This window comes from Anser cygnoides, chromosome 1 (assembly GCF_040182565.1).
Source record: "Anser cygnoides isolate HZ-2024a breed goose chromosome 1, Taihu_goose_T2T_genome, whole genome shotgun sequence".
Classification (NCBI taxonomy): domain Eukaryota; kingdom Metazoa; phylum Chordata; class Aves; order Anseriformes; family Anatidae; genus Anser; species Anser cygnoides.
The window spans coordinates 59,858,004-59,871,701 of NC_089873.1; the positions used below are offsets into that span (position 1 = coordinate 59,858,004).

Consider the following 13,698-nt stretch of genomic DNA (forward strand, 5'->3'; position numbering starts at 1 on the left):
GCAGAATAACAGGCTTTTTTAGAGTGACAGCACATGGGAAATCCCACTTTTTTTTCCACAGTTGGTGTTCAAGAGTCATTTCAGGCCCACAGGACAGGAAAGGGACCACTACTAAGTCTTTCTTTGGTAGAAGTAATACGTTGGCTCCAGAGAACTGAGTTAAGGAAGAGGCAACATCAGTGTCATTGCTGATAGTTGCCTACTGAACAAAATCTTTGACATTTTGTCTTTATGAAACTTCGAATGCCATCACATGAATGTACTTTTGCTTTTACATAAACTTTGACCTACTGTGACAGTTTTCTATATTTTTCTGTTCTTAGACCCCACAAATGAGATAGCAGCATGAGCATCCAAATGTAGTGGTTCACAAGAGGCCTTCGATAATCTTGGAGGACTTCTTCCATCCACTGGCTCCTCTTTGTCCCAACATAAAATATCTTGTCCGACAAAACAGAGCCATATCTCTTAGGTAATTTTTCCTGCTCGTTCCTTCTCATGCCTACCGTAATACTTTTGCAGAGAGCATAGCTTTTTATGAGTGTGCTCTTCACCAAAGTTTAAAATCAAAAAGGAAAATTTAAAATGAAGTTTCTAAGCTCACATTTAGACTGAGTTTACTCGGTCAAGTTTCTACTGTGTTTTAAAGCATGTTATCATGCTACAAAATTAATGGTAGACAGTAAAATCTCCATGAAAAGGCATGAAAAGTGCTAGTCCAAAATCGCTATATTTAGTAGAGGACAAACTACATCTCTATGTGACTAGATTCAAGCAAAAGGATGGACCCATGATTTTCCATCTCTGTTATTATGTCCATCAACATAAAATTCTCTCATGAATTATCTCAGTTCAGTACTGAATTGATGCTAATGAGATAATGTTAAACTGTTAAGATGTTCTCTAGCCTTGTATCCAAATATGCCAGTCAAAAGTTAGTCCCTTTTTCTAGAAAAGGTTAGTCTCAGATGTTGTACTTACTTTGCAGTGTTTTCTTTGTCATCTTTAAAATGTTTAATCAGATTGAATGTGTAAATGATCATCACTACAATCTTGTGTTACATAGCTATAAAAAAGTTTGTCTATGCACTGACATATATTGCCCATGTGGTAAAGAAAATACTGAGAATTAATTGCCTCTGATCTCTTCTCTGTATCATAATGATGATGTTCAGTCATTAAGATTTTTAATTTATGACTGTTTTTCTCATGTAAGCATGAACTAAAAGAAATGATGAACAGAAGCTAAACAAAGTTCTCCTCATTACTTTGAATTCTACTGAAATATTTTCTGAAAGAATTAGGTGATTTCTTAAATCGTTCTGAACAACCTTAGACTTTCTATTTGGGCTGATTGAAAATTTCCTGTTCATGTATTTTCCTTTAAATGATTTTTGATTTCAGGAAACCAATATATTTCCCAGAATCATACCGATTTTATTACTATTTTAAAAAATCCCAAGCGATTTTTTGTAAGTTTAAATTATTTTGTTCCAGGTTTCACTGTTCATCTTTTATTTTATAATTTGTGTTATGATACAAGACAGAAAACAAATTGGAAGGATGAAATATCACTGTGGAACATTTGATAATGTCAAAACAAAATCCATCATTGTATGGATTTCTCTGCAATAATTTTTTTTTTTATATACTGATTATTTGGGAAATATCAACATAACTTATTGTAAGTCACAAGAATACCAGACGCTGCCGGTCATTTGTCCTGTATGTTTTCCTTTTCAGGTTTCTCAGACATGAACATAGTACAGAAAATCAATAAACAAGTAGTAGTTGCTTTCTGTTTGTCTCGGTGAGATTAGTTAATGTATATGTTGCTGGGTCAAGATTTCTTGCTCTTCTTGCTTGGCTGAGAAATGAAGTCAGTCACTTGGCTGGGGTTTGATCTTCCTGCTGGTAGTCTTGAGGGTGACCACTATTGTCAGCAGGGTGACTGACAGGTAAATTAAAGGAATTAAGTTATTACTCTTTAACTGGGATTTATATTGAAAATATCATTCACTTCAATGAATGTTGGTCCAGATCACCTGATCCTGGAGCATAACTTTAGCTGGAATACATTTGCTGATGTTGACCTTAGAGAAAAGGATCACAAAAGTAATCTCAATACTATGTTGCAAGAGGAATATTACAATTATTTTCCTAAATGCATAAAAACAAAATCATTTGCAGGTTTCTTTTTATTTCTCCTTATATTAAAAACCTACCAGAGAAATATACAATGAAACATAAACAATTCTCGCACTCTCTTCCCTGTTTCCTGCTTTGAATCAACATTTAGCAACACTGGGAGTCAAGCACAACTGATGCAGTTACTTTGCATAGTCTACATGACTACGCATGCAGAAAAGCCCTGGAGAATCTGGATGCTGTACACACTATTTAACCCCTGGCTTGCTGAAAATTAAATTTTGTGGCATATTTCCCTGCTCTTCCTCTTCTCAGAAGAAGTTCTTAGAAAACTTTCTCTGTTAGTAAGCCAGTATATCAGTGATATATCTTCACAATTCATTCACAGCAAAATGTGTAAATCATTGCAAATTCCTTTTTATCCTTTAGGAAATTTTCAGTGTAACTAGTGACATTATTTTCCCTGGCTGAACTGATCTTTGAGCTTTGGTTATGTACACAACAGTGAATGAGTGGCTGATACCAGACATTCTTTGCTGAAGCACTAGGACTGGGGAAAGATGTATCACAAAAAGCATAATTATAATGATTTGGGAATAAAGCAAAGTTTCATATGTTTCATGATTTAGAGGCAAAATATTGTTGGACCTTACCACTACCAATACCAACAGTAGGAAGACATTTATATAAATGGCACTTTAGTTCAGAGTGACTCTAATCTTCACCTGGACAATGATTAATGTATTGCCTGCAAATATGCTGAGTCCAACTGTCTGCCAAGACAGTTCTGTTGAGGATTTTCCTTTAGCTAAAGGAAAGAATGAGAAGTGGAAAGAGGTAGAGAGGTAAAGAAGATCAAACAGTGACAGTGGTCTGAGGTTGAAATTGGTTCCAGTACGTCATGAGCAGGTTATGCTGATTACCAAATACATGGAACAAACAGCTAAATAGAGACTGAAGGGATGCAGCAACCAGACTACAGACTGCCTGCCTTATGGTATTGCATTCAATGCTAGGCATCGGGTTATTACATTCACTTCAGATGTAGATAGAACAGCACACTTTTCTTTAGATTTTGCCAGAGCCTCACTCTTTCCTTAGGGAACTGTCTTTAAAATGCGTCATACTGGCTTGACATGTATTTTGAATTTTGCTGTCTTTGGTTTCCTATTACCAACAGTATGCAAGAAACCATACTAATCATGACACAGTCACACCTGCAAAGAGGAAAATTGCCTTAGTTAAGATAAACTGAGACATGGACAGAAACACTGCATGTGTAACAATTAAAGCTAGTATGTCATCTACATTTGCTAATGAATAGTTTCAATATCAGAACTTACAGAAGGATGTACAACTTGAAAAATCATCACCTAGATGGTGAACTATCTTCCTCTCTCCTGTCATTCCTTTGTCTTGTTGATATGATGAAGAGTTCTGGAAGAAATTTAGATGAGACTAAATAGCATACAGCTTTTCAGCATTCATTCTGGATGTCATGCACTCTTCTGGACGTAATAGATGAGAATATAGATCCTGTACAAGCTTTAAAAATGTTTCTTCAATGGTTTTCATCTTGACAGCTTTAAGGTATCTTTCCTCTATTGAGATGAAGATTTCAGAAGATAAATTGTTTGACTTATGGCCCAGTTTCAAAATATAAAGATTACTGTAAGTTATTCTGGTGCAAAAAGAGGAATGACATTGATAATCAGTTTTTCAATTTAGTTTTAGTTTTACTGATGGATGAATGTTGAAAACAGACCTAGCTGATTTTTGTGTGTGTCAACAGTTCAGTAAAAGGCTGATGTGGGTTTCCTTGGTACCTACTGATCTGGTTATGATCATGGTTGGATGCCTCATAGTGATATCTCTATTGATATTTTAGTTATATGGAGGAGAGGAAGGCAATAACAGATCTATATTTTCCATGGTTGGTAAAGCCCTGAATATTTTAGAACAGGTGGTTTGAACAGAGATTCTTACTGAACTGGCTATATAAGAGCAAGAGTAGTTTTTCCCTTGAATGACAGGGAAAAATGTTTCATAGTGTACTTACAGCATATTGAAGCCTGTTTAACTACCAGAGGTAGGTCTCTAGTAATATGTGTAGACTAGTAATATGTATAGACTCATTCCAAGGCCAAGTTTTCCAGTTTTTTCTCCAAAGGCTATGCAGAAAGGCTCTCCAAAATGAGGTAAAGAGCATAAACCCTTCAGCTCAGAAATGGTATCTTGGGCAGGTTGACCTTTTAGAATACCTATGACCTGGCCACCTAGGAAAGAACAAACTAAAACAGATGGGCTGCTTCAGCCTGCAAAGAGCATTCCTGTTCCTGGCAGAGTTTTGCTCCTGGGAAGCACAATGCCAGCAGAGCATCACTGCCTGACTTTTTGGATATGGCATGGCTTTGGCTGCCTCAGAAGTCAAAGATTTTAAAGTCTGAAAAGTTTGGAAACTTATGTTTTCCCCACATACTCTATTGTATGTACAAAGGAGAAATAAGATATATGTTTGGTTTGCTTTAATTTGCTGGCATAGGAAAATGGGAAGTACGTGTGTGTAACCTGGCCATTGACATCTATTGATACGATGGCTGCATGAACACATTTCTAATGTCAAACTATTAAGAACTCAGCTTTTATGAAGTATTCCTCTGATTTTTGGTCAACATGAATGACCAGCTTCCTGCTCAAGCTGTATTTTGTGCTGTATTTAACTCACACGTAGGCACCCAGTCATAAATTTGCTACAAGATTTATCTATATTTCTCACATAAGCTAATGTAAGTCACATGAAATTCTTTTCCAAGTTAGCTTACATCAGATCAAATTAGTGCAGAAGGAGCTAAAAGAGTAAACAAGGAATCTGGGGACATTCTGGGCTCTCTGTCACTTCCAACTACACTGTTACTGAATGAGCCAGTTCACTCAGGGAGTAGCACTTGCCAAAGTGGGTAAGGATTTCAAAAGCTGAAGACCATACTTCTTTGCAATTATTTTTGTGTGTAATTTTATTTGAACTTGTTAACTTCAAGATTACTCTCCTTCCAGAAAAGCAACTGGTATGATTATTACATAGTTTCATGGCTTGTAAGTCATAGGATGTTTTCCAAACCTGTTTTACTTTGCTTGTAATGACACAATGACAATGTTTTGTTTTAGATGTACTAAGAATTATAATGGGTAAAGAAAATTGAGCCAATCTGCTAATGGCAGATGAGAAGTTATTTTCTTCCTAGTTTCTTATTACTCTACTGCTTTAATTCCTGGCAGCGTTGCATTAATGTTAAGCACTGGTCCCCAGCACCGAGTGGCAATTTATCATCTTTCTTGGCAGGCTTCCTGCTTCATCCTGCACCTGCCTCCTTGAAAGAAAACAAGACATCAGATACTTATTCAAATAATGCAATAGCTGATCAGCAGAGTATCTACACAATGGTAAGTTATCCATGATAAAAGGACAACTTTTTCATGCATTATATGTGACATATGTGTCCTTTCTCTTAAGATTTATGACATTCATGACGGTTAGTATTGTTACTATAATCAAATCTTTTACAGCCAAGCTGCAAAGGTTCAACTTATTGTCAATAGATTTCTATATAAGAGTCAATCAAGCAATTTCATAAATGCTTTGAAACACCTGCACTCTTCTTGGAAGTGCAAGAAATAGCAATATCATAGTCTCATCTTTCAAGTCATAAGGCTACTATGTCTCAGTAATTCCCTATAGGGAAGCAAAGTGGAAGAGCCAAAACTGTAAGTACATCGGTTACATACATGTGTGTGTATATTTATATGTGTTCACACCCACCTATTTTGCGTGTATATGTGAAGAATAGGTTGTAGCCTTAACCCAGTAATACAGAAGAAATCAAAGAATGGCTGTACCTATGACTCAGGGTGTGAAGAGAATGGTTGGAATTGTTCATAAAAAGGATATATAAAATCTTATTCACAAACATGAAAGGAAAGGTCATATGTTTTATTAGGAATTTGCATTTTACAAGCCTCACTGGAAGCAAAGTACATAACTGCTAGGAAGCAGGATGTCATGTGCCTGCTGGAATGGGAGGTGGGTCCGCCAGTTAAGGCATTAGCCTGTGATCTGGAAACCATTTTTTTGCAGAGCCATAGCTCCCCTGGGACTGGCTTTAAGTTTCTTCAAGCCCCATTCCCCATCTGTAATATGGCTAATCTTAGCCCTTCCTTATGCATTATCAGTATGTGTAGTTAACAAAGACACGTACAAGCATTGGTCAGCTTCTTATATTTGTTCCAAACTATTTGAAATATTAGAACAGTTCAGCTGCATATGATGACATGGTGATCAATAAAGCCATGGTCCTCTGAGGAATACTGTACAATCCATGATTATTATAAGAATCCATATCAACAACCCACCATGTTAGGAGCTGTATAAAAAAATAGAACAAAGGGTAATTCTTGCTTGAGAGCTGTCAACGAGAAAAAAAAAAAAAAAAAAAAGAAAAAAAAAGGTAGAAACATTCATCAGGAATGGAGCGATTAAGTGAAAAGTGACAGAAAAAGATCATATGTAGACAAGTGGTGCATATATAGAAGTTCCTGAGCTTTCAAAACATCTTACTAGAAATGCTAAGAAGGAAATGAGATAAAAATCTGACCTCAGGGAATTATCTCTTTGCCATAAATTTGCCCAAAGAGGAGAGACAAATGGAACCTGACGGACAAAGAGGTCATAGCTGTATGGAGGAGCTTAGAAATGACCTTGCATGTGGAAGAGATACCACGTAGAGCTGCTCAAATCATTACAAGACAAAATACTTCTTTTAGGTGCCCATCTCAAAGCAGGAGCTTGAACTTGGAAATCCCCATCCCAGGCAAATGCCCAAAGCTTGGGGAATGGCCCCTCTCCCTCTTTCTCATCAGAGCTCTTGTTGTGCATAAAATTTTTGAACATGGCTACAAAGTGGGACTACCATTGTGACAACAAAATATTTTAAGGCAAGATATTTATTTAAAGCTCATGTTGTGAAAGACTTTAGCTCAGAACTTTACATGTGCCTACTGAAATATCATCTACAAGAGCTGTTTGATCCAGAGGCTAATTCTGGTGTCTGTCTCCTGAAATAATTTTTATACTGATATTTTGATTAGGAATTTGCATTTATTCATAACCCAGTCTTCAGCTGAGGTCCTGTTTTGTTTTCTGCTCATGCAAAGGGAAGAATTGCTAGTTCTCTGCAAAACTAATTCTACAACTATGGCACAAAAGGTTTCTAATTTGTCCTGGGCTGCTGAGCATTATTTGATACCTCCTGGAAATGTGAAGGTCTGGTTCTGCATTTATCCCCAGGGTTAGGAGAGGGTGATGGTATACTTGGCAGGCTTCTTGGAAGACTTTCCCATATTGTAGTGTTTTCAGTGATGTTAACAGCTGTGCTGAAAGGCTGGTGGAGGGTTGTCTTGCTGTTGCAGAGCTTTGTTGGTCTATTGAATATGAGCCTTTTTATTGCTACTGTATTTGGAAGAGTCAATTGGTTTTCATTATCCCAGGCTGGAAAGGTGAATTTTGCTGTATTCATGTGACCTTGATTTTTGACAGCAGCCACCCTTCCTGTCAGGAGTACAGAAAAGAGAGACTAAAGCATACTAATCACAGTGGTACTGCTCTTACCTTATGAAATCACCCTTTAAAAAGAACCAGGGCCACATATCCGTGAACTCCTGGAAGCTGACAGGCAGTACTGATACAATGCTTAAACAGCGCTACCGGAGTCTGTAGGTGTCCTGGGTGGTGATAATTTATTTTTCTCCTGTCCTCCTGTTCTTGCTGTAGCACTGGTGGAGCTCAGTCACGATGGACAAGTGGGGTAGCAAAGGCTTTCTCCAGTATATCACCCCCACAGAAGGCAGTCCTTTGGTCCCCACAGCATGACCTAGGTCTGTGCTGCTGCTGTTCAGCTGCAACATGTGGTGGGCATCACCAAGCAGCGGGGGGTGACCTGGGGAATTGGTCCTAGCTGTTGGACCTCACAATTTATAAGAGCAAAATGACTGGGAATGCTCATGATTTTTTTTATTTTTTTTTATTTTTTTGTCATGCTGTATACGTGGCTCTTTTCTTTGATTTCTCAGGTTTCCTTACATGTTTGGATATCCCAATTTTCCTAATGAGCCCTCATGTGCAACTGCTCAGTAAATACCAGCCTTAATGCTTGTGACTTAGAAGCTTCGTTCAGTAGCAACAAAAGCAGAACAAATGCATATGGCTTTGTGTATCTGGTTGCTTGGGCAAGTTGCCTTACTTAGCAAATGCAAAGATATTAAATTTCTATTCATATGATTAAAAAAGAGCTTCTTCATGTTTTACCGCATGACCTGCTCTGTTTACGCTGCATTAGGTGTTTACTATAGGGATAGAAAAATGGCACCTTCTCCATCTCCCTCTCTTCTCCTTTGTAACAAATGTTTCTTCAGAAGGACTTGGCCATCACCTGTGTCTCCAACACCATCTAACACACTTGCATTAAAAAAATAAAAATTAAATGTATGCTTGTCTTTATTTTTTAAGATGTGATTTCAAAAGGTAACAGCTAGTGTCAGGTTTCTCAAACTGCTCTTTCTAGTTCTTGTTTTCAATTGAAACAGTGTGCCATGTCAGCAAAACCCACAACGTACTGCCACACTCTCTTTTGTTTTGTGGTAGTTTGACACATAAAGCTTGCAGCTGCTCTTAAAGGACCCTGTAAATTAGCTGTATTAAAGATACAAAACATGCAGGGGTTCTTTTTCATGACGGTGGGAAGCTTTCTTAACTGCATATAATTCAGGGCTAAACCCCTACTACCATAATTAAAAAGATGGGTGAAATAAGAGCATGTTTTACGTACAACAGGATGGCTAACACTGAGAAGATGGGATGAGATGGGATCAGAATTGGCCGTGGAAGAGTTATAGGCTCAGTTCTTCCAGCAATTATCTTGACACATGAGCCATAGCTGTGTGCACTTTTTGAGCCTAAGAGACAGAGTCCTCTGCCTGCTGTCACTGCAGATGTTTGTGTTGTGTTGTGTCAGCTCATGCGCATGAGTATCGTCAGTGTGAGAGTCTTTGGGAAGAACTTGTTGGTGCTAAAAGCAATCTTACAGCCCTTGGGTCACTCCAGCTTTACAGTGAAGTTACACAGGAGCTGTGTCACTGCGAGGTATATAAGCAGATACAGTCTGTGCAGTGTACTGGATATGAGAGGCTGAAACAGAGCCCAGCAAGTAGCACTTGGAAAAGAAATTGTTTCTGTGCCAAATTTTGACTAAAACTGGGAAATGTTGTTTCTCTGTATACTTCTATTATACTCACTCCTGATCACTGGTGAGGCCTTGCCATATTATCCAGAAAGAAATGGTGAGGAGTGGTCCCTGTTATCAAGCTTTCACAGTCTACATGGCAATGACAAACAGCAGGGAGCTACAGTTTTGTGATCACCATGAGGGTACACGATTTATCCAAAGTAACACACCAGATCTATATCAGAACCTGAAGAACGAGCCTCAAAGCTGATTATGTACCTGAGCTGCGTGCCTGATCTTCTGAACTTGAGAATAGTACCCTTTTTGTTAGAGGAGTGAATTTGGAGTTTGGGTTTTGCTGGGTCATCCAGCTGACAAGCATAAGTCTACATCAAAAGACAGGCACTGTGGATCTGCCATGTGGAAGAAGCCATGTCAGTTTGCAGATTTTCTTCCAGAAGAGAAACTTCAGGTTTCTATGAGGTGCCAGGGGTGCCCCTGTGTATTGGCAGGGCCTTCCCAAGCGACCCACCGGCCATCCAGCAGCCTGACCCAGGGAAGACTGGCCTTGCAGAGGGGAGGTGTCTTACAGGAGTGAAGGAGGGAGGTTGGCCACACCTCACCCCAAACTGGATTCAGTTTGGCATGGAAGAAAATGGATCTTGACGTCCTTTGGGAGGGGGGTGGTGAAGGAGAGCACTGTCTGGAGGCAATCTGGCAATATGGAGGCAGTTCAAGTGCAGAGTTTTTTTGTGGGATGGTTTGCTCGTCCTCTCCTCTCAGATGACCTTTGTTTTTATCTTTTTGGGGTGGGGGTTACTGTTTTTATCTGAGGAGAAAAAGAAGACCCCAGAAGATGAGCCAGGCAGGATCTTTCTATTGGAACGCATATTTATTTATTTATTTATTTATTGAAATCAGAAAATGCATCTTTCTACACTAAGTTTTCTATGAGGAAAACTGACCCTGATTTAAGCCAGTTCTGTCCAAACTGTGCTTCAAAGGCCATCATACTCCATAGACGAGATTACAATAGTCCTGGGGAAGTGACGCAAGAACCAGAGGAGGGGAAGCAACCTGGAGGTAAGTTTCCAGAGGAGAAAAGGCAAACCCAGAGTGTGGTTGATTGTTTCCACCTCAAGAATTTCCTACTGTAACCAGTCTTTGCACTTAGATCTGAACCTGACTAAAACATACAGTGAGAAGAACTTCCTATACTTCAAAAAGGAAAAGAGACACAGGCTCCTCAAAACTTACCAAGGACTTGACTATTGCTGATCTGTTTTTTTCCTGCAGGTGTTGAGATTTCATCACACTGGAGGGCAGTGAGGCTCAGCTTCAAGCAGATAAGGTGTTTTGTGTTGGTGGAAAGACAGGCGAGCATGCAAATAAGTGGAAAGTGGGCTTAAGGTAAGTGTCCTTCTTTGAGTAATTCCATATCAATGTGAAAGTTTTGATACATATTATGGATTTTGAGTGGAAATGAAGAATGTGGAAAATGCACTAATACATTGTGCATTGCTTTTAGAAACTCCCTCCAGCCCCAGCATTAAAGCCTAAGGAGGATTGAAGGCCTTATGCTGTATTTCTTCAGAATGTTTAAAAATGTTAAAGACCCACAGTAGATCTAAATAAATAAATAAACAAAGTATGAGAATTATTTTTTCCTATCCTGCTTCTGTTTTCCTGGAGAAGGTATTTTGTCATTTCAGTTACTTTATGAGTAGGACCTATAATGTAGATAAATATTTACTGCTCTGCTCTTTTATTGGAAGCCAGAGAACTTGAGGGGTTTAGTTCCTCAGGCTCCCAGCAACCTCTCACTTTAAAGGGTGTGAAACATTTTGTCTGTCGTCAGGAGTTCATAAAGGAGTTTGTTAACTTCTAGTAAGAGATTTTTGTCAACCTGACATGTTTAATTTGGCTCCATCGTGTAAATTATGCTAACCATACAGTGTTCAATTTGATAATGCCTACCTGATGTCTGTTTCATGAGTAGAACTTCCAAGTACTGAGCAAAGCCAAAGTGGTCTTATAAAGGAAGTTACATTTGCAAGGGAATGATGAAAAATGACAGTTCCCTCTTGAGATCTCAGCAAAACTTCTCTGCTGGTAACACAAACGGCATGAACCAAGAGGATATGGAAGGAATATACATATCTGGGCAGAACCCCAAGGGACTGACATTGTATATATGCTGCATAAGGAAAATAGTGGGATCTAGGGATATGGTATCTTCCACACAGAGGTCTAAGTGTAGACTGAATAAAATCTGTTTCAGGGACTGGCAGCCAGGCCCTGCTGGCCTAGAAGGCACTGGAGATCTGGAACTGGAAGAAACTGGGTTAAACTGTAAATAGGGCCAGATCCTCTAACTCATCAGAGCTCCAATGAATGTGTCAAGTGACCTATTTATTGACCTTATTGTTAAGGAAGCTGAGGAGAGCTTGTGACTTAGTCTGACCATGATGTGCATATCAGGTGAAAGTCAATGATGTGAGATCCACATGTTTGATTTGGACCCTGAAAATAACTACTACTTTGTTTTCCACAGAGATCAGAGAGGATCCTGCCTTCCTGTCCCCAAAAGACCTGAAAATCAGTTTTTAAAGCTCAAGCAATCCCTGAAAGCATCATTTCAGTTGTATGGTGGGATACAGAAATTGCAAATGCTAGCAGCTTTTTCTGTCTAGGTGAAGTTAGTGATGCTTCTCTGTTTCTCAATGATACAACTGCAGAAGGGATGAGCAATATGCAGGCTTAGCCTCATCTGAAAGTGACACAACCAGAAGTTTTTCCTTTGTCTGCAGTGGCCTTTTATCTGTACATTTGTACTATATGGCAAATGATATACAAATTAAATGATTCATACAAATGAATACATAGTTAAAAGTTTAGATGGTCTTTGGTACGTTAATAGTTTAACTGACAATGTAAATTGTGAGCCAGATATTCAACTGGAATGTCAACACTTGAACCATTTGCAAATCTGAAAATATTTGATGAAAGTACTTGTAACTAGCTTTGAATGATTTATAGGTTCAGTACTTTCACAGTCTGTCCACAATGATTCACTTAGAGATAAAGGTGAAATTCATCAAAAATATTTCTAGCTGCAAATTATTCTATCAGTAACTCTTAATGAGGTCAGCCACTGTTTAGTACTTTTATTTAATAAATGAAAAAATGTAGGAGCCCTCCGGTGGTCAAAATAAACCTCTCCAGCTAACTCATGTTCCCCTTAATGCTAAGCAATTTAGCTGACAAATGCTTTATTCCGGTTAGTATATTAGTTGCAAGCTATTTTAAAGATTTTTTATTAACACTTCTGTCATCCTGTAACTATGGCTGAGACAACTATTTTTCTTTTAGGACTACAGCTAAGACAACTGAAAATTTCCACATTAAAATCAAGAAAAGCTATCAACATTAAAAGCAAATAAATTAAGCAAAAGGCATAGGTAGGAAAGAAAAGCTCCTGAGTTCCCAGTGTTATGTGCACATTTTACCTGAGCACAAATATAGACTGAAACAATCAGTGCAAGCTCCTGGTGGCTCTCCATGGGTACGTATCTCCCAGTGTAGCGAGGTCCTCTTCTGTTCTTGGAGACCTCATGTGTTTCATGATGCAGAAAACTACAGATAATATTACTTTGGCATTTATTTGATGCCACAGCAAAAGACTGTTTGTGGGGCAATGTGTCTGTGAACTGGGCCTCTGGTTGAGCTTTTTCTCTGGGAATAAGGACAGTTTTTTGGTAAGTACTTAAGAACACATTTTCACACTTTCTTCTCTATTACTGAGGTGTTTTATAAGCTGTAAAGAGAGAAGAACAAGAACTCTTGGCTGTAAAAAGAGACTTAGTAAAAATTAGTTTTATACTCACATTAACAAAATGTAGTTACAGCCAGCTTGGTTTCTGAATTCAGAGCTCCTCTAGTGAAGGTTTATGGTAAAACCATAGTAGGGTTAGTACTTGTATTCTCACTGAATTACTTAGTATAAACCATTATTTTGCTTAACATTTGTGGGAAGATGAGAAAGGGAAAGATCATAGCTCGTTGTCATTGCTCTCCTGCTCATGCATGACCGTTAGTAAAGGTTGATCCCCCAAGTCATACAGTCTCTTCTGGTTCTCACTGGCACTGCATGGGCATATGCACCCTCAGTTTTGAAGTTCTTCTTGCTTCCTGCCTTTGAAGATGGCTTTTCTGTTTGATGACCACCCTCTGGTTTGGGTGTTCCTGGAGTCCCAAAAGACCTAAAGTGGGCTTG

The 13,698-nt window shown here is 38.5% G+C and overlaps 1 long non-coding RNA gene across 2 annotated transcripts in view; it reads left to right on the forward strand.

The window, feature by feature from the left end:
• The window catches only part of LOC136790878 (uncharacterized), a 74,255-nt gene extending 61,743 nt beyond the window's left edge, over window positions 1-12,512 (forward strand). For both annotated transcript variants that reach the window (XR_010831699.1, XR_010831698.1), the window contains 3 exons: window positions 5,489-5,589; window positions 10,719-10,832; window positions 11,977-12,512. This is a non-coding gene — a long non-coding RNA (uncharacterized lncRNA). The remainder of the gene's footprint in view (window positions 1-5,488; window positions 5,590-10,718; window positions 10,833-11,976) is intronic.
• Window positions 12,513-13,698: the final 1,186 nt, after the last annotated feature.